The sequence below is a fragment of the Camelus ferus genome, chromosome 18, assembly GCF_009834535.1.
Source record: "Camelus ferus isolate YT-003-E chromosome 18, BCGSAC_Cfer_1.0, whole genome shotgun sequence".
Taxonomy (NCBI): domain Eukaryota; kingdom Metazoa; phylum Chordata; class Mammalia; order Artiodactyla; family Camelidae; genus Camelus; species Camelus ferus.
In genome coordinates this window covers 9,889,841-9,910,304 of record NC_045713.1, presented here as the reverse complement: position 1 = coordinate 9,910,304, position 20,464 = coordinate 9,889,841, and the positions used below count along the sequence as shown (strand labels likewise).

The 20,464-nt window shown below is 50.3% G+C and overlaps 2 long non-coding RNA genes across 4 annotated transcripts; both read right to left on the bottom strand.

The window, feature by feature from the left end:
* Positions 1-8,312: 8,312 nt before the first annotated feature.
* LOC116657508 lies at positions 8,313-13,629 on the bottom strand. 2 transcript variants are annotated; one of them, XR_004312631.1, is made up of 4 exons: positions 13,250-13,629; positions 12,362-12,644; positions 11,669-12,189; positions 8,313-9,958 (listed from the first exon to the last, which is right to left on the bottom strand). It is a non-coding gene; the product is annotated as an uncharacterized LOC116657508 (long non-coding RNA). The 2 variants fall into 2 exon arrangements; XR_004312630.1 differs by having other exon boundaries at positions 11,669-12,644.
* A 38-nt stretch (positions 13,630-13,667) lies between these two features.
* On the bottom strand, positions 13,668-20,264 carry LOC116657509. Of its 2 annotated transcripts, XR_004312633.1 has the most exons (5): positions 20,163-20,264; positions 18,419-18,530; positions 14,859-15,780; positions 14,512-14,556; positions 13,668-13,841 (listed from the first exon to the last, which is right to left on the bottom strand). It is a non-coding gene; the product is annotated as an uncharacterized LOC116657509 (long non-coding RNA). The 2 variants fall into 2 exon arrangements; XR_004312632.1 differs by lacking the exons at positions 18,419-18,530; positions 20,163-20,264 and adding an exon at positions 17,124-17,394.
* Between the last annotated feature and the right edge of the window lie 200 nt (positions 20,265-20,464).

Here is a 20,464-nt window from a genome sequence, read left to right as displayed (position 1 = left end):
GACCCTAGCTCCAGAAATAACAATCATTCTGATAAAATTCTCCATTAGCGTAAGGCTTTCCAGGGTGCTTTCTTATACATGGACATCTTAGTTAATTCTCAAAACAGTTCCATAGTGCAGGCAGAGTATTACATTTTATAAATAAAGAAACAGAGAAGATAGGTCATGGAGCACCTGAACGTCCAGCTCTGGACAGGATAGAGCATCCGTATTCCTCCGTGGTCCTCCTTCTTATAACTAAAACTCCCTGGGCATGACAGTACAAAGAAACATAGAAAGAGTTCCTGTCGCCCCTTCCCTGCAGCAGCAAAGCAGTGGGGGGCTGCTCTCCATGGCTCCTACCCCTGTGTTGGGAAGCCTAGAAGGAGAGCTCAGAGACGTAAGGTGGTGCAAGCTGGTTCTCCACTTTCCCTGGAAGGTGTCGGGCAGCGCCCAAGGGAGCGCTCACTGCCGCCTGCCCAGCTGCATCGGGGTGTGAGAGTCAGCGCTCACTTCCGCGGGACGGGCTCAGCAGGGCTCCGTGGGAAGCTGGTCACACACCCATCCAGCCCTCTCGCCACATCCCAGCATGGAGACGGCCTGCTCAAGAAGAAAAATGGAATAGGATCCAGGGTCTCGTAATAGAATACTCTGAATGTCCAGGATAGAACAGAAAAATCACCTCTCATACCAGGAACCAGGAAAACCACAACCTGGATGAGAAACGACAGCCAGCAGGCAGGCACCCGCACAGAGCTGAATCGGAGGTGGAATGGGCACGAATTTAAAGGCAGTCATTGTAAAAATGCTTCAACAAGCAATTATGAATTCTTTTGAAACAAATAGAGACTCTCAGTAAGAAAAATAGAAGTTACTTAAAAAAAAAAAAAAAGAAGACGAACCAAATGGAAATTTAAAATCTCAAAAACACAGTAACTGGAGGGGAAAAAACCCCAAAACCTCACTGGGTGGGCTCAGTGGTAGGATGGAGATGAGAGGACAGAATCAGCAAACTTGAGGTTGGAGCAATAGCATTTCCCAACCTCAGTAACAGACAGAAAGTAAGCTAGAAGGAAGGAAGGAAGGAAAAGATTCTTAGGGACCTGAGACAATAAGAATTAAAATTCATCTCTTCCGATTTCCAAAAGAAGAAAGAGTGGGACTGAAAAAAGCATTCAAAGAAATAATGGCTGAAAACTCCACAAATTTGGAGAAAGACATACACTATAGATTCAAAAAGCTGAGTGAATCTCAAACAGGATAAATGTAAGGAAATCCACATAAAAATGGGACTTCTGCAAAGGAAGACAAAGAAAAAAATACTGAAAGCATTCGGAAACAACACTTACTCATATGGGAATCATCATTTTGAATGAGAGTAGGTTTCTCGTCTGAAACTGCAGAGGCCAGAAAGAAGTGGCGTGCCATTTGTCAAGGACTGTAAAAAGAGCTATCAACTGTAAATTCCATATTTGGTAAAAATACCCTTCAGAAATGAAGGGAAAGAGAGACATTCTTAGCTGAAGGCAAACCAAGAGAATCTACTGTTGGCAAACATACCCGCAAAGATCGGGTAAAAGAAGTGGTCTAAACGGAGGCTTTTTAAAATGTAACTTCTGTTTCTTTAACTGAAAATTGCTATTTTTTTCATTTGCTTCAGGAAAGCTTAGAAGTTCAGAACAGGAAAAAAACAGAATGTTGGAATGTGTAGAAATAGGGATAAATATAATAGATTGCACTTCTCATGAGTGTCTTAAATTATAACTGAAGTAAAAATTGTAACATCTGATGTGAAATTTGTTGTATGCAGAGAATACACTTCAGACAACTATATGTATAATGTTACATGTGTGCACACACGTGAGTTGCAGGTGTTATGTACGCCTATGTTATATATATAACATATTTTTTAATGAGGTTAAAGGGATCTAAGTGGAAGTAAGGTTTTTACACTTGACTTACATGGTAAAGTGTCCATCCTAGTCGACTGCTGTAAGTTGTGTGTATATATAGGAATCCCTACCGCAATCAATAATTTTACACATCTCTCCAGAAAATAGAAAGGAAAGGAACACTTCCAGCTCATTTTGTGAGGCTAATATTACCCTGACACCAAAACTAGAAAAAGACAGTGAAAATAATGAAAAATGCAGGCCAATATCTCTCACGAATTTAGACCAAAAAATTCATCTACAAAATTTTTAGCAAATTGAAGCCAGTAGTATATAAAAAATGAATTATATACCATGACCAAATGGGATTTATTCCAGGAATGCAAAGCTGATTCAATATTCAGAAATCAGTGTATCTACCCATATCAATGGGCTAAGGAAGAAAAATCATATGATCTTATCAATTCATGCAAAACATTTTTGGCTAAATCTAACACCCATTTATTATAAAAGTTCTTAGGAAACTAGGACTGGAAAGACCTTCCACAACTTGATAACTTTGCATCTACCAAAAGCTTTCAGCTAACAAATGCTCTCCCTCTAAGATTGGAAACAAAATCTCTCTTTCTCCACTTTATTCAACATAATATGGGAAGTTCTAGCCAGTACAATAAGGCAAGGAAATAAAAGACATACAGCTTGGAAAGGAAGAATTAAAACTTACAGCATTTACAAATAGCATGATTGCCTATGTAGAAAATTCTGAGTCTACAAAAAACAAAACAAAACAAAACTCATAGAATAAATGAGTTCAGCAATGTCAACACTTGCTGAACTCACTTATCTCACTTGCTTTGTGAGTTGATAAAAGATCAACTCACAAAAATTGATCGTATTTTAATGTAATAACAATGACTGAAGAGTGAAATTAAAACCATTTACAACTGCTTCAAAGATAAATAAAATACTTGGGTGTAAATCTAACAAAATACGTACAGGATCTGTATCTTGAAAGTTACAAAACACTAATAAAATAAATAGAAAAAGATCTAAATAAATGGAGAAACATACCATGTTCATGGATTGAAAGATTCAACATAGTAAAATATGCCAATTCTCCCCAAATTGATCTATAGGTTTTAAGCAAGTCCTACCAAAATCCTAGCAAGATTTTTTTTATAGATGAGCCTATTCTCAAGTTTTTATGGAAAAACACAGGACCTCCAATAGCTAAAAATGTCCTTGAAAAAGATGAAATTGCGAGCAACTTCTCTAATATTGAGTCTTACCATCTAGTTTCAGTAATCAGAACAGTGTCATTTTGGCAGAGGGATCAGACATACAGGTCAGTGGAGCAGAAGAGAGAACCCAGAAACAGACTCGCACAAATGCCCAACTGATTTTTGAAAAAAGAGGAAAAGCGAGTCAATAGCAGGACAGTCCATTCAACAAGCAGTGCTGGAGCGACTAGATGCCTGTGAATAGCGACAGCAGCAGGCTGCACCTCTGTCCCAGCCTCACACGTGGTACAAACAGTAACTGCAGGTGGGTCGTGGGCTTACAGAGAGATACACTTGCAGCTGAACAACGTGGGGAGTCAGGGGCACCAGCTCTCCACGCAGTCAAGAATCCACGTACAGAAAACTCATTCATAGACGGTCCTCCATCCAGGGGCTTCCTCCACATCTGTGGCTCTGTCATCCAAGGGTTCAGCCAGCTGAGGATTCTGTAGGCTGCAGTCTGGAGCACTGAAAAAAGTCTGCTCTTGTAAGTGAACCTATGTTGCTCAAACCTGTGTCATCCAAGGGTCAACTGCATATAATTTTTAGGAAAAAAAAGTAGGAGAAAATCTTCGCAATATCAGGCTAGACAAAGAGTTTATTGAAAGCACATTTAACAGAAGGAAAAACTGGTGAATTGTAGCTTTTCAAAATGGAAAACTTTGCTCTGCGAAAGACCCTGTTAAGAGGATGAAAAGACAAGCTATGGACGGGGAGGAAATATTTGCTAAACACATATCTGACAAAGGACTCATATCTGGAATATAGAAAGATGTCTCAAAATTCATGGTAAATAAACCATCCAATTAGAAAATTGGCAAAAGGCGTGAACAAACATTTCACCAAAGAGGATACATGGACAGCAAATAAGAGCAGGAAAAGATGCTCGCCGTCATTAGCCAGCAGAGAATGCAAATTAAAGCCACAGTGACCTACCACTGCATGCCCATCAGGTGGCTGGAAGGAAAACAGTGATGGGGTCCAGTGTTGGTGAGGACGTGGAGAAACGGAACCTCTCATTCAGGGCCGGTGGGACCGTAAAGCAGTACAACCGCTATGGAGAAGAGTATGGCCATTTCTTATAAAACGAATCACGTGCTTATCATCTGGCCCAGTTAGTACCCTCCTGGGCATTCATCCCAGAGAAATTAAAACTGATGTTCACACTAAAATCTATACAGCAATGGTCATCGAAGCTTTATTCATAATAGCCCCAAGCTGGAAACAACCCAAATGTCCCTCAAAGGGTAGTTGATTGAAAAAATAGCAATCCATCTATACCATGGAATACTACTCAGCAGTAAAAACCTCTTGGCACACAGGGTGACTTGGATGGATCTTGGGAGAGTTGTGTGAGTGATAAAAGCCAGGTCTCAAGAGATTGCATAGTTTAGGATTCCATTTGTATAATTCTCTCGAAATGATAAAATTAGAGATGGAAAACAGATTAATGGTTGCCAGGGGCATCCAGGGAAGAGGGGAAGGAGCAGTGGCTCTGACTATAAAAAGGCAGCCCGGGGACCTCTTTGATGGAACTGTGTTGGCTAGTTGGCAGTGGTCACACAATCTGTGGGTTATAAAATTGCATGGAACTGAATACACACATATACATCCACAAAGGAGTGCACGTGAAACTGGTGAAACTGAATAGTGTTGATGAATCGTATCAACGGCAGTTTCCTGTTGGGACATTGTAATACAGTCCTGCAAGCTGGTATCATCGGGGGTGAGTGAGTGAAGGGTACGCAGGAGCCTTCTGCTTGTTTCTCTTACTACTATGTGTGTGTTTACTATTATCTTAAAATAAAGCTTTTTTCAACTGTCACACCTGTGTAATACACAGAGGGGCCTCAGAGCTACATCACTCCTGATGTTCTTGCAAATGGAAGACGTCTGGTTCTGGGTGAGCCGGGAGACACAGAGTTGGAAACAATGCCTGGAACTTGTGTTCTAGTGTCTTTCACGGGGAAAAAGAAGCCGGATGGGTTGGTGAGAAAGATCTCACACCGAGACCAGCGTTGGTGCCAGGCCGTGCCAAACACAAGACCAGATGTTCCTGAAGGGGAGTGAGAAATGCCAAGTGGTGGTACAGGCGCCGCATGCTGTGGGGTCAAAGGGACATCCCCCAGGCAGGAGGGTCCAAGGAAGCCTCATGGGAGAGGCAGTTCCCAACAAGCTTGAGCGTGGGCTTGACCCACTGACCCACCTCTAATGAACAGATTACAGCAAAAGTGATGATGTCACTTCCGAGATGAGGTTTATGTGAGCCTGACTTCCATCGTGACAGCCCTCTCTCTCCCTCTCTCTCTCTCTCTTCCTCTCTCTCTCTCTCTCATCTTGACAATGCCAGCTGCCAAGCTGTGAACTGCCCTACGGTGAAGTTATAGGGCAACAACCTGGGGCCTGGCTCTGGCCAATGGCCCGAGGACTGAATCTTACCAATTACTGTTAACTAATCCTGGCAGCAATTCTGCTCCAGGTGAACTAGGTCATGACTTTGACCCCACCTGACCCCTTGAGTGCTGTCTTGGAAGAGACTCCACACCAGAGGACCCAGCTAAGCTGAGCCTTGACTCCTGATCCACAGAAACTGTGAGATGATAAATGCACGTTGTTTTAGGCTGCTTGGTTTGGGGTAATTTGTTATGCAGCACGCGATAACTGATAACAAATATAGGTTAGCCAATAGGTTAGCCCTGGCTTATTCACATGGTGGCTGCAGAGTCCCAAAAGAGAGAGCAGAAGCATGCAAAACCTCAAGGGGCCTAGGTTTAGAATTGCCACGTGTCACTTCTGCCAAATTCTATTAGCCAGTGCAAGTCCCGGAGGCTCCATGGGTGGGGAAATGGATTCTACCTGTTGAATGGAAGAGCCTGGCAGTCACATTGCAAAGAAGCAGGGATACATTTTGCAAACAATCAAAAGCCCCCCGGGTCAGAGGTGGATGTCAAAGCAGCAGTGAGACACACAAGGTTACAGCAGGCTCAGAACTGGAGACCAGGGGCCAGTGGAGGGGGGTGTCTGGCAATTGGCTGCAGAGTTCCCCCGGCAGCTGCAAACCCCTCTGCCCTCCCTCTGCGCCCTTCTCCACACTGTAGCCTGAAATGAGCTTTCCAACAAGCAGCCTTTGCACCCTCCACGGCTCCCCAGGCAGACAGGGCAGAGCCCTGCAGCCTAGCCTGCAACCAACACCATGATCTGGCCCCTGCCAGCCTCTGCCGCCTCCCACCAGAATCGTCCCACTGCAGCCCTGGGAGAGGGGGCCGGTCCCAGCAACCCAAGAAAGAGGTTGTCAACAGGAGAAAGTCTTTGGTTCTCCGGGTGGTTGCTGTCTGTGGAAATTCAGCAATTGTAACCGTGCAAAACACGGCTATGCAAAGGCTGGCCTGGGAGGACAGGCTGGACAGGGCTCCGGGTGAAGAGGACCGTCCACATTCAGCATCCACACCCTGGCGGCATCTCTCCTCCTTGCTGCTCTGGTGAAGTCACCACCTTCTTGCTCTTGGAAGTCTCGCTTTCTTCTCCCTGTTTTCCTCCTCTGCCCATCCCTTCTCTGACTCTCCCTCCAGTTTTGTGTCTTCCCTCTGCCCCAAGAACCAGAGGTCTAGCTCCCTGGGGACAGTGTTCCTAGGACAGTGGTGTGGTTTCTGTCCCCACAAACCCCGAGCTCCCCAAGTCGGTCCTACAAGCACATCAAGTCCGCTGAGCTCAGAACTGTATGCATCATGCCCCCCCACCGCCCCCAGCCTCCTCCCAGCTGCTCTTCCCAGTGCCCTCTTGGCCTTGCAAGTGCCCCCACCCACCCAGCCACACTTGTAGGTGCCTCGCCTGCTGATGGGGGGGATAGGAGCCCACCTCCTTCACCTGGCTGTGCTGGGACCAGCCTCACTCACTCATTCACAGGCACTGATTGAGAGCATGGTGTCTGTTGGGCCAGGTCACAGGACGCTGGGCAGTGAGAGTGACCACGTCACTGCTCTAGGGGCTCACACCGGACAGCAGATGAACAAGTGTGTGGATCCCTGTGACCCAGGGGCCTTGTGAGTCAGGATTCCTGTGGCTTTAAAAAAAAAAAAATGCATCTCGCAGATCTGGGCTTTGTATGTTGGTTTCCTGGTAATGGAGGCATTTTAGCACCAGATGGGGGTGAATTTGGTTTCCACTAGGCTTCCCTGAAGGCAGTAGACAAAATTGCAATTTAGATTCAATCAATAAACAGTTTATTGAGAGTCAATTCTTTGCCTGCAGATCGTGGGCATTGTGGGGACACAAAGGGAGAGCACGTGGGAGGAGCTTACCATGGAAACCTCTCCGTCAGCCCCATGGTGTTTACCTTGGCTGAGAAAACAAAGGACAGGAAGGTTTTTGGTGACAATGGAAGCAGAGCAGTGAGGAAACAGAGCGTCCCCTTGGTTCCCACTCGGGACATATTTCTGAGTGGGTGAGGCAAGTCTGATTTGAGGGGATCAAGTAGAAGTCCCTTCTCCTCCCCAAACTTCTGCTGACTAAAATTCTACCATTAGAGATTTATTCCTCTGTTTAAACTTTGCCCTCCCTACACCAGTTCTTTTTCATTTTTTTTTCAAATGAAAATACTTCCCAAAGAGAACACTATGCCTTTACTCTCTTAAAACAGAAATGACACATAATTTGACATACATGCCAATCTGGTGGTAGTTGCCTGAAGCATTGTGTTGAGAAAGCCTCTGAGGCTCCATCTGACCTCTGATGTGAAGAACGTTGATTGATTAGTAATGTCTGCCATGGATGCAAGAAGGAAGGATAGGATTTACTTTCCCTGCCTTAGAACAGAGGAGCCTAAGGGCTTTTTCCCTCCTGTTGTAACAGGAGAGGCTGGATCAACACTAAAAAGTGATGGAGGGGCCACTGAAGGAGGGACTTAAGAAAAGGCTGTGACCGCCAGTCTCATTATGTCACCTCCTGGTCTGTCCATGGTCCAGACCCTCAGGAGCCTGCAGCAGGAAACCCAGAGCTATGTCCCTGCTCTCAGAGCGATCTCAGATGTCAACCCACCTGGCTTTCTAGCCATGTCTTGGACCACATTCCTGATGCTTTTCTGTTCCAGCCTCACTGAACTCTTTTCCCCGCAGAGTTTTGAGGTAAAATGACACACACACACACACACACAAACTGTATATAGTTAGGTTGTACACTGTGATTTTTAAAAGGTGTACAGTGCAATCATTTAATATGTGTACACAAGGTGAAGTGATTACCACAATGTAGTTAACACATCCATCACCTCACATGGGCGCCATTCTGTATGTACTTGTGGTGAGAACACTTAAAATCTATTCTCTTAGCAACTTTCAAGTATACAATACAGTGTGATTAACTGTTGTCACCATGCTGTACATTAAAGCCACAGAACTTACTTATCTTATAACTAGAAGATTGTACTTTTTGGCCAACTTCCCCCACTTCCCATGGTAACCACTGTTCTACTGTCAGATTCTATGAGCTTGATTTCTTCAGAGTCTACATGTAAGTGAGACCCAGCAGTATTTGTCTTTCTCTGTCTGGCTTATTTCTCCCACTCAGCATGGTGCCCTCTGGGTCCCTCTACATTGCCACAGATGGCAGGATTCCCTTCTTTTTAAAGGCTAAATAATAGTCCACCTTTTCTTAATCCATTTATCTCTCCACGGACACAGTGTGTTTCCATATCTTGGCAAATGTGTAAATAATGCTGCAATGAACACGGCAGTGCAGATACCGCTTCAAGATGCTAATTTCACTTCCTTTTGGTGTGTGTACCCGGAAGTGGGGTTGTGGGAGCACACTGTGGGATCATTGTGGGTAGTTCTGAATTTCCTGAGGGACCTCCATACCGTTCTCCATAATGACTGCACCAACTTTCATTCTCATCAACAGAACACAAGGGCTCGCTTTTCTCCACATCCTGGCCAACACCTGTTATTTCCTGCCTTTTTGATACGTCATCCTACCAGGTGTGTGGTGATGACTCATTGCAGGTTTGATTGGCACTTCCCTGATGGTTAGTGATGTTGAGCATCTTCTCATATACGTCTTGGCCATTTGTAGGTCTTCTTGGGAAAAAAAGCTATTCAGGTCCTTTGCCCATTTTTAAAGTGGGGTCTTTTTTTGCCTCACTGAACTCTTTGCAAAGCCCAGATGTGCCTTGTCTATGCTTTTCCTAGACCACCTAGACCATTCATGCCCAAGGCTTCTGCAGGGGAACTCATATAACTCCATCAAGACCCAACTCAAACGTCACCTCCTCTGAGAAGCCCTCCCTGACTCCTCTGCAGACCCAGCCTCTTCATGGCAGGCTTCACCTTCTATCACCCTCTCCTTTGAGGTCTCACTTTCTCATAAGACTGAGAGTTCCACTGAGGGCGGGGCTACTGTTTGACCACTGTGAATCCAGACCCAGCACTGGGCCCAACACACAGCTGGTGTGCAGTGACCATTGGCTCAATGTACGAATGAATGCGCGAAGGAACGAACTTCACAGATGTCGTGCTGGTGCTGAGACTCAGCTCCACAGCCATCTTCCCCGGCTTCTCCTTGTGTTCCTACAGCAGTGCCCTGACATGGTACATCCACCCCAAATCTCCATGGCCTAACGTCGTGCAGTTAAACCCCTCTTACAAAGACCAGTGTGAGTTGGCTTTGTGTTCTCCGTGTCCTTTATTTTCTGTTCCGATGCTGTCACAGCTGGGGCTTTGTGTTCTCCACGTCCTTTATTTTCTGTTCTGACGCCGTCACAGCTGGGACTTTGTTGACCTTGGAAGGACTGCCCCTCCCAAGGTTAGATAACCCCTAGAAGAAGCAACCCCCCTGTAAGCACATCTTTCAAATGCAAATCAGCCAAACCAGAGCCCTGCCCCCCACCCCCTCCTGCAGGGGCTCCCACACTCTGGGTCACTGTCCCCCTGCCCTCCTCACCAGGGACAGCCCCTGTGCCCCAGAGCCCACTGGAATGACCCAAACTAGCTGGCCCCAAGCCTGCTCACCCTGCCTTGTCCATTCCTTCTGCAGAAGCCACAGCGGGCTCTGGTCCACAGTGCCCCTCCCCCCACCTCCTGACCCACCCTGGTGCTTCCTGGTGCTTCCCCGTGTGGCCCTGCATGGCATCCCGTGCCCCCTCCCCTTGGGAGCTGTGAGTAACACATGATCTCTCCAATGGCGTCATCTCCTGACCGGGACATTATTGTACCTCGTATGTTCTATTAACACATGACCTTGTGAAACAGTCTTCCCTTCAGTGACTCAGCCATCCAGGCGGCTTCCCACGCAGCCCCTGCACCTGGGCACGTGGCCCCCACGATTCCGCGGCAAGGAAAAGAGGGCAGGAACACCTCACACCAGTATTTAACTACTCCTGCCCAGAAGTGGCACCTGCCACCTCTGCTCACCACCCATCAGCCAGAAACCAGTCACGTGGTGCCACTTAGGCAAGGGGGGTGTGGCTGGGAAATCTGGGGGTGTCTCCACTTCTGGTCTTGATCCTCCCATTCGAATTAAGAATGAATCACCCATCTGAGGTCAGTGTGTATTTAGTTTAATAACTATGACATGATGTGACTGTGGAGTGCCCTCTGCCATGCATATGACCTAGTTTGTCACCAGGAAATATGGAAGCTGCATGATGAAAAAAAAAGCGGAGACTCCAAGGAGATGAGGCACCAGGACTGATTGGGCCATAAATGTGCTCGGGCATTAGGGCCGTGAGTGAGATGAACGGGCCGAGGCCCAGAGAGCTCACCCGCGCTCACCTCCGTGGGCCAGAAGCAGATGGGGGCCATTTGGGGACGGCTGGCTGAGGCTGGGACGTGGCCAAAGAGGAAATGTGTGTCTGTGACGGCCCTCTCTAGTTAATGTCCTCTGGGTGTGGGGTGTCTGGGGCGAGAGCTAGCTTCCCCCAGGTGTCTGCCTTGTGGTTGCACTAAGCACCCTGACCGCGCTCAGGCTCTGGGATACGCACGACCAGGGCGGGGTCAGCCGAGGGGAGAGGCACCAGGAATATCTGAATATCCGAGTGAGCGGATAATTCCAGCTTCTTTCTCCCCCAAACATTAACTGCAGCTGCTCAAAGGTCTTAACATTCTGAAGGTTTTGCCCCTTCCTTCTCCCATCCTGGGAAGGAGGAAGAAAACCAAAGGCCCGGAGCTGATGCACCGGGTGAGGAGGAGACTGAAAGTAAGAGAGAGCCTTTCCCGGAGGCAGGAGAGGACACGGACGTGCGGCTCCGACCCAGGCAGGGGGCCTTGAGTGCACAGCTGTATTTACTCTCCTCACACCCACCCGGGAAGGAGGTTCTCACTTCTACAGATGAGGATGCAGGGCTCAGAGGGGGTTGGGGAGCCAGCCTGGAATCACACAGGATTTCAGTGGGTGACTGACCCAGGGCCCCTTCTCCTGCTGAGATCCTCCAGGGGCCCAGCCTGCAGCTCCAGGATCCTGAGATGAAGGCGTCTCGCTCCCCACCCGTAACCCACTTTAGAGACGGCCGGTACCCGAGAACAGTACCTTCTGGAGGCAGCTGCAAGCCGCACGTTCTTCCCTGCAGAAAAGCGCACCAGTCCGCAGGCAGGCACCTGCCCCAGGGCTCCGCCCGCCACTTCCAGGGTTGCTGGGTGTCCCGGAAGAAGGTGGCTGGGGGGGCTCAGGTGAATGAGGGCTTTCTCCCCAGCCTGGTGTACGGCAAACAATTTTAAGCTGATACGCTGACACACCTGTGGTTAGAGGGCTGCCAGACAGAGGTCAGAGGAAGGCGTGTGGCCGCGGGACAGGGCCTCCCGGACGAGGAATCAGAGACGCTTGTTTGTTTAGTGTGCTTCCTCCTCCATCCCCGGGTGCCCCCTCCCCTCCCCACGTTAGAGCCCAGCCTCACCTTGGCCCCATGAGCCCCTGCAGGGGGAGGTCCTGCATGTCGCCCCCAGCCTCGGGGGAGGGCCCTCCGTCCTCCGTATCATACGCCCCTCCCGTCCCCTTCCACAGACCCTCTCTCCTGGCCTTCCCTTCTGCGGTCTTCGCTTGTCTTCACGGTCCTCGGTTCAGAAAACCGGGGATGAAGATGAGCTGCCGGCCGCGGAGGGGGGCTGGGGGGCCAGGGTGCGGAAGGTCCCTCTCGGGTTTTGGCAAAAGGGCTCCTGCCGTCCATGAGCGGGGGAGAGAGCGGGGCTTGGGAGGAAAGCAGTGGCGGGGCGTGGGGCTGCTCACCACACACAGGCCGGGAGCGGGACTGCTGGGTCCCAGGGGCGCTCCACTTCCAGGTTCTTCAGGAACTCCCAGACCGTCCTCCACAGTGGCTGCACCGATGCACGTTCCCAGCAGCAGTGCAGGAGGGCTCCCTTTCTCCACACCCTCCCCAGCATTTATCCTTTGTGGGCTTTTGGATGATGGCCGTTTTGACCGGTGTGAGGTGGTCCCTCGCAGTGGCTGTGACTTGCATTTCTCTAATAGTTAGTGATGCTTGAGCAGCTTTTCACGTGCCTGTGGCCATCTGTCCAAGACAACGGATTTAAAAGTTCAGTGAAAATCAAGTCAGAGAATAATGCAAATAATATAACTGCACTTGTCTCAAACCTTGGATCTGAACATGTATACGGACACGTGTATACAGATGCAAATTCGTAGAAAAAAGACCATTAAGGAACAGACTGCAGTGCTAACAATGGCTCCTCTGTAGAGAGAAAGTGGAGGGACGGGAAGGAGAGGGAACTTAACTTCGTATTCTACGTTCCATTTGAAAAACATCTTTTACAGTGTATTACTGCATTGTGTGACTTCTTTTTAAATGTAAGCCACTCATGGTCTTCAAAATCAATATATAAAAGGGTTGTGTTGCGGGAAGAAAGGGTTTCATTGTATGCGGGGCGGTTCCGCCCGCCCACTACGCCTCCATCTCCTGACCCCATTTCACAGACGCCTGCATTTCCCGGCGAGCAAGGGGACTGCGGCAGCTCCGAGGCCACCAGAGCAAGGCCAGTGCCTCCAGTTTCTCAGCCTGGACCCAGAGGAGACTGAAAACAGGACGACTCGCTGCAGCTCGCAGACCTCCACCTGCGCAAACGTCAGTCACACGACCCCCGCCCCATTTTTTCCTACCTGGTGTCACCATGCAGAGCTCTGGCCTCTTCCTGGAGCCAGCTGCCCCAGATCCAAAGGCTACAACCAGAGCTGTGTGTGCCCAGAGGGGGGCGCTTGTCTAACACCCACGAAAAGCATGTGGACTGGCTGTGGTCCTGGGGAAGGCGAGCAGGAGAGCTAGAGGCTGGAACAGGAGGCGAGGAGAGCGGAGGGAAGGGGAGGGGAGCGGAAGGGAGGGGAGATGGGGGGACAAGGCTCAAGGCCAGCCTGCGAGTAGGGTCCCCGCACCTCTGCCACCATCCCCTCCCCCTCCCCCAACACACACACCCAGAAAGTCATTTTCCATCTCTTTCTGGCGTCCTCCAGCCAGGGCTCTAGCTTGTTCCAGCCCCAGAGCCGGCGGACCTCAAGTTCTTAGAGGAGCAGTGATGTTACCTATGGGTCAGAATAAACCTGGAGCAAACCTCCCACTCAGAAGTGAAGCAGGGAGTAGGACTTGGCCAGACTGCAGGCTTCAGCGGGGACCCAGCCTCTCCTGGAGGAGAGAGGAACCAGGGCGAGATGTCCCTCCTCAGACAGTCTGGAAGAGCATCCTTCAGGGGCCGAGGTCCTGAGACAGAAGACTCCAAGTGAGGTACAGCAAACGTCCCTTTGCTTAGCATTTAGTCATTTTTTTCCCAATTTCCCTTTATGGAGATGGGGCTATTTTGAAGAATGCTCAGTGCTTTAAAAAAAAAAAATAAAGCCAGAATTGCATATCTGGGCTTCCGGAGAGCCTGCGGTAGGAAACGTGGAACGCAAAAGCTATTTATACAGTGAGGGAGTGTTTCGGCAAGAAGCTTACAAGCAGCGTTTAGAATTAATTTAGCGCCTTGTCTGCTCCAAGGACATATGCTATGTGCCTGAATGATGACACCTCCAACACCACACGTCTGTTTGATGTGGCCAGGAAGGATGGCGCAGCCTCCTGGCACACAGACGCGGGCCCGCGCCGCGTGTCGGCGATGATTACACCCCCTCTGTGTGTGATCGCTGCCCAGGCGCCTAGAATCCCAGAGGCTTCGGAAATAAGCGGGCATATGGTGTGTGTCTCAAGTTTTGGCACCAGACAGAAAATAAACGGAGTGCGCAGCCTGGGGTCAGGCAGGGGGTGACCCTCGCTGGCTCTGCTATCTCGACATCACACGACATGGCCGGTTCCCAGCTCAGAGGGGTTTGCACTGCAACGTCCTGTAGCCGCGGTGGGGCCACGGGAGTCAGATGGGGGACTGGGCACCCACCTGCTCTGTAACTGGCAGCTCTTGGCAATTTTCACCTTTAAAACGCTAAAAAAAAAAAAAAAAAAAAAAAAAAAGGTAACTGGTACATCTGGTGACACAGAGCGAGAAAATCTGAATTAGCCAGAGACTCGGCCACTGCCCAAAGGTAGAAGCAGGGAGACAGACTCGTGGCAACAGACGTGGGGTCACAGGCCAGACCCTCAAACGCTGTTCGGGAAGGAATTGGGCAAAGCAGTGAGCGTCAGCAGCCAGGTGGGACCAGACACACACAAAGGCCCTGGGACTCCTTCCTCCTCTCCCTGTTCGAGCCGGGAACACGTTCCCTCATGCCCTCAGCAAATACTTACGAAGCGCCCTTGTAGGTGCTATTCAAACGAGAGACAGGAACTCCAAACTCCTGTCTCCCCGGAGCTGACACTCCCGTGGAGTGACGGGCGTGCGCTGGTCAGCACCAGCTGCCGTGACAAGAGCGCAGCCCAGGCTGCTTGAACGCCACACGCTTACTGCTCACAGTTCTGGAGGCTGGAAGTGCAAGACCAGGGTGTCCTCAGGGTGAGTTTCTGGTGAAGCATCTCTCCCTGGCCTGCAGGCGGCTAGCTTCTCACTGTGTCCTCTGGGTGGCCTTATTCTGGACACCCAGAGAGACAGATAAATCCAGTGTCTCTTCCTCTTCTTCTACGGCCACCAGCCTGTTGGATCAGGGCCCTACCCTGTGACCTCATCTAACCACGATGGCCCCCTGAAAGGCCCCAGCTCCAGATCCAGTCACAGTGGAGGCTGGGGCGTCAACATGTCCATTTCAGGGGGGGGTGCAACCCAGCCCATAACAGGGGAGGAGGAACACACAAAAGAGTAAGTCCATTACATCAGATATTAGAAGGGAAGAGGGAAGAGGGTGGGGAGGGCACGCTGGGTGTGTAAATTTAATGAAAGTGGTTGGGGGCCTAGCTGCGGAGTGACACTTCAATGGGACAAGCCATTCAGCCCTGCTGCAGGGCCCCCGACCACAGGTGCAGGGCACAGGTGCGTGTCCAGGAGCCGCAGGGAGGCCAGTTGGCAGGAGAGGCGGACGTAGTGAGCAGATCACATCCAGAGACAACAGATGAGGTCGGACCACCGTGGGGTCAGGTCACGTGAGCCCAGCAGGCCCAGTGAGGATCTGGCTTCAGTCGTGGGGCTGAGGAGTCTTTTGAGCGGGGAGGATGCAGGCTTCAGAGCAAAGCAGCAACGTGATCTGACCTCCATTCTGGCTGCTGGATGGAGGAGGTCCTGTATCAGGGTAAAGGTTAAAGCAACATTTTTAAAATATTGCTTTTTAATTGAAGTGTAGTTGACTTACAATGTTAGTTTCAGGTGTACAGCAAAGTGATTCAGTTACACATATACATACCTATATTTTTTCAGATTATTTTCCATTATATGTTATTACAAGAAATTGAATATAGTTCCCAGTGCTATATAGTAAACCTTTGCTGTTTGTTTATTTTATGTACAGTAATGTGTATCTGTTAACCCCAAACTCATAATTTATCCCTCCTCTGCCCTTTCCCCTTTGGTAGCCATAGTTTGTTTTCTATGTCTGTGAGTCTATTTTTGGTTTGCAAATAAGATTTGTCTATCATCATTTTTTTAGATTCCACATAGAAGTGTGGTATATATGCGATGGGAAACTACTCAGCCATAAAAAAGAATGAATGCTGCCATTTGCAGCAACATGGATGGACCTAGAGATGGTCATGCTAAGTGAAATAAGTCAGACAAAGATTAAAAAAAAAATGTTTTTTGAACTCAGCGAGTTCTTGCTGGAAAGTCAGTCCCTGATTTTCCAGTTCTGTTCTGGACCCTGTAGACAAAGCACAAAGTCGCGGCCAGGAGACCCGGGGTTGGGGGGGGGGGCCCTCACGCTGATCGCGGACACGACCTGACGCAGTGTCCCCGTCTGTGAAGTGGGGACAGCCTGGCAGCCTCCCCACCTCAGCAGGAACCAGTGCGAGATGAGAGTACAGGAACGCAAAGCTTGGGCATGTCGGCTGCTCTTTGGCTCGGGGAGGTGGGAGAGGTCCCGGGGCGAAGCCGACGCCTCTCACCCTCCCCTCCTGGGGGAGACACGGCGGGGCGGGGCGCCCGCACTGGGCCGGGCCTGAGCGGGAGGCAGGCTGGGGGGGGGTCTCACAGATCGCCCTCTGAGTGCTTGCGTCTCCGCCGTGACCCCGATGTACGAGAGGCATCGGGTCCCAAATGAGAGCTGTGTCGGTTTCCTGCTCTAAAAAATGCCCACAGGCTGCGGCTTCAAACAGCAGAAGCGCAGCCCGCGGTCCTGGAGGCCCGACGTCCGGACTCGAGGCGTCAGCGGGGGCGGCTCCTTCTGGAGGCTCAGGGGGCGTCAGCCCCACGTGCCCGCTGGTGGCCGGGGTTGCCGGCGTCCCTAACAGCCCGCGGCCTGCAGGTGCGTCGCTCCCGTCTCTGCCCCTGTCTTCACACGACCTCTGTCTCCAACGCACCGCGTATCCGAGTTCCCCAAGTTCCCAGCAGCCCGGCCCGACCGCTTCTGCAGAGACCCTGCTTCCCAGGGAGGGCACAGCACAGGCGCCGGGGTTGAGACCTCGGCTTACCTCTCGGGAGGACCACCTGCAACAAGGTGCGATCGAAGTCTTCCATCTTTGGCACTCGGAGAGGCGCCGGGTGCTTTTTGCAGCAAAGTCAGGTTAGTGGTGGGGATCCCAGTGAGTCAGCTGCTGCCGTCTAACCGGTCACTGCTGACACCCGAAGTCTGTGGCCTGCCCTTATCAGAGACCTCCGGACGCTCTGCATCCCCAAGGGTGGGGGCTCGGGAGGCGGGAGGAGAGTGAGATGGGGAGTGGCGTCCTAAGATGTTCCCACACACTTCCCAAACCTGGCACCGCTTGGGGAGATGTCGCCCCTACTGACGTCCAGTCCAGCGCGGTCATACGTAACTGGAGCTTAAACTCCAAAGTCCGCAAAGTAAAACTCACATGCAGTCAAAGGCATGCTGGGAGGGGCCCTTTAGACGTTCAGCAGCCGCTGCCCCGCTTTCATTTGTCTTTGCATTTCGGCTGCAGGGTCTGTGGACACCAAGGTCCAGCTTGGGCTCCCTCCTGCGTCACCTGCTGTGTGTGTGACGGGGCAGTGGGCTGCCTTTCCGCTGTACTCGGGGAAGGATGCTCCCGTCCAGGTAAAGCCTTGAACTCTGCCTCGCAAGAGGAGGCGCAGCACTCAGCCTCCCTCTTCCCTTCAGCCGAGCTTTGAAGTGAGCAAATCTGAAACGTTTAGCGCCCAGAGCACAGACTCGGGCTCCGGGGGATCCCACCTGTGGTCCATCGGCAGGATGAATGGTCTGGAGGTGGACAGGCGACCCCCCAGGACACGTAGGGCGCCTCCCACCCTCTTGGCAGCCCTGCGAGCCCCCACTGTATTTTCCGTCAACGGCACAAAGAGTTCCTTTGGGGCCAGCGCCCTGGCGGTGAGCCTGCGTCCCTCAGCCTGGCCTTGCTGCCACCCTCACCTCCAGGGGACAGGGAGGGGCAGGCTTTGGGGGATTATTCACCTGTTCCACCCTGCTTGCTAATCCAGGAAGACGATGGCTGTGACCTGAGGAATATAAAAGCAGGAGGGCCGAGAGCCTCCCGGGGCTCTGACAGAGACGTAGAGAACCCCCGGGTCTAATCGATGAAAACCGTAACGGAAAGGAGGAGGTCTGCCTCGGGAAACTCCCATCTGCTCCACCCAATTATCCCGTCTCCTGACGAGGCTCCTAAGTGCTTTGCCCCATTTAAGTGACATTTAAAGACCCGCCTTTGTGTTGGAGCGGGGGTGGCCTCCCCAGCACACATCAGCTTAAGTGCAGCAAATGGAAATGTTGTGCACACTTCTTGATTTATTGACTTACTTCTCTCAGTCAATTTCCCACCGGGAACGATCCAGGGCTGGAAGCCACGTGAAAATCTTCCAAATGCTGCTCAGAAAACAGGGGGTCACCCGCTGCATACATTGCCTGCTCCCTGAAATGACCGGAGAAAAATTCCTGAGCAGAATGAATTGCTAGGGGTTCAAGGTTACTCCCAAATACCAAACACAAGTGAGGCTTCCAATCAGCGCCTGATGAATGTACCAAAGTGAAGAATTTGATTTGCCGGTTTCCCACTAGGAAACTTATTGATTGATTATTTGTTTCCTTTTTTTTCTTCTTTTTTTAAGAAGGCTGTTACTGCTTACAATTTTACTTCCTTTAAACTTTTAAGAGGAAAATGATCCAATATTGGAATTTTTTGTATTTAGTGTTACATGATGGCTTGTCTGCCAACGTGACCCCATACTGAGCAGAGCCGTGTGGGGGTTGGGGGGTTACTTCAGCTGCATTTTGGGGGACACATCAGGATTCTGGCACAAATGTGTTGCGTGCAGTGTGGGCGTGGACAGTGAGACTCTTGGCTTCAGGACTTGTGAAGTCTGGGATTCAAGGTCCATCTGATTTGAGCTGTTCTGGTTCTTGGACCACAGCTGCCAAGTCAGAGAGACGTTCTAGAGAGGATGCCAAAGAAGAAACTATGCTTTCTGGGAAGACGCGTGTCGGGGGCAAGACGTTTCAGGTGGAGAGTCTCAGAGTAGCATGTCAGTTCACTAAAACTGAGGAAGCTTTAACAACCTCTTCTGGAAAAGTCTGCAGGCTTACATTTGAAATTAGACTCACATTCCTCAGCCTCCTAATTTCTACAGACACTGAGTTTTGGGGGGGCTTTTTTGTTTGTTTCTCTTTTAGAAGTCAGTGTCCTTTTCAGACACTAAGGAAAGTTCACCAGCAGATTAGTTCAAAATTGCTGTTTGGATTTTAAAATGATTTTAAAATTGTCTTCCTGTCATCTCTTCCTTCGACCAGTTACAAATGTACGGAATTCTAAATGATTGAATGAATAAAGGAACGAGGGCTGTCCTCTCATTCTACGGGACCCGGCACGAGAAGGTCCACAGCAAACATCTGCAGACCCCCTGGACCCCTTCTCATGGGTGACTTGCTTTGCCCAGTAGAACAAGGAGGGTGCGGGGCTTCCCGGCCAGCCCCCAGCCTGAGCCTCAACAGTGCATGCACGCCTGCATTTGTCCTTCCACCCATCATCACCAGCAGGACAGGCCTGGCCAGCCCGCAGTCTCAGGAGACAAACGAGAGCCGTGTGGGTCAGAGCCACTCTGGCCAAGCCCAGTCTAGGTCATCCCACCCTCAGCTGACCCTCAGGCCCCTGAGCAGGAATAATGGCTGTTTCAGGCCACTGAGCTTTGGGGTGTTTTGTTATGCAGCAACTATGTATCAATAACTAACAGATACACTCCCTTCTGGTGAACTGCTTGGTCCTCCCCATTCCACATATTTTAGCCCATCTGCACCTTCCACAACACCCACATCTGTTGCTTCTCAGCATATCATAGGCTAATGTGGACTCCCTAAGACCCTTTAGCACCACCATTGATTTTTCCAGTCCCCGTTTCCCTTGCATTGATGTTTCCATCTCCTGTAACTCTGGCACCCCAGGCTGGCTTGTCCTGCCCCAGTCCCCTCCTCTCCCTGCACTTGGCTTCCATTCCTGCCTTCCTCCTCCCCCACCTCTCCTGGCACTGTAGCACACTGGACAGGTTCTTACCTTCCCCCTGGAACCTCTGCTGCCTTCTTTGCAGGAAGGAATTTAGAAATGCTCCGTTAAGGCATTATTCATACATGAGACATCGTCACTGTTGACGGGGCAGACTGGCCCCACCGTGGGCTCGGTGACCTCTGGTGCCAAGATCTCCTGGCAGAGGCAGCCAGGCTTCTGCAGAACAGACACAACCTTGTCTGGCAGCAGGCAGTCTCTGCCAACAGCAAATTCCGTCGGCTGCAACTGTTATTTGACAGCATTTGTTAACATACTAATGACAGGAAAAGGCTTTTGGCAGAAATGTCTCA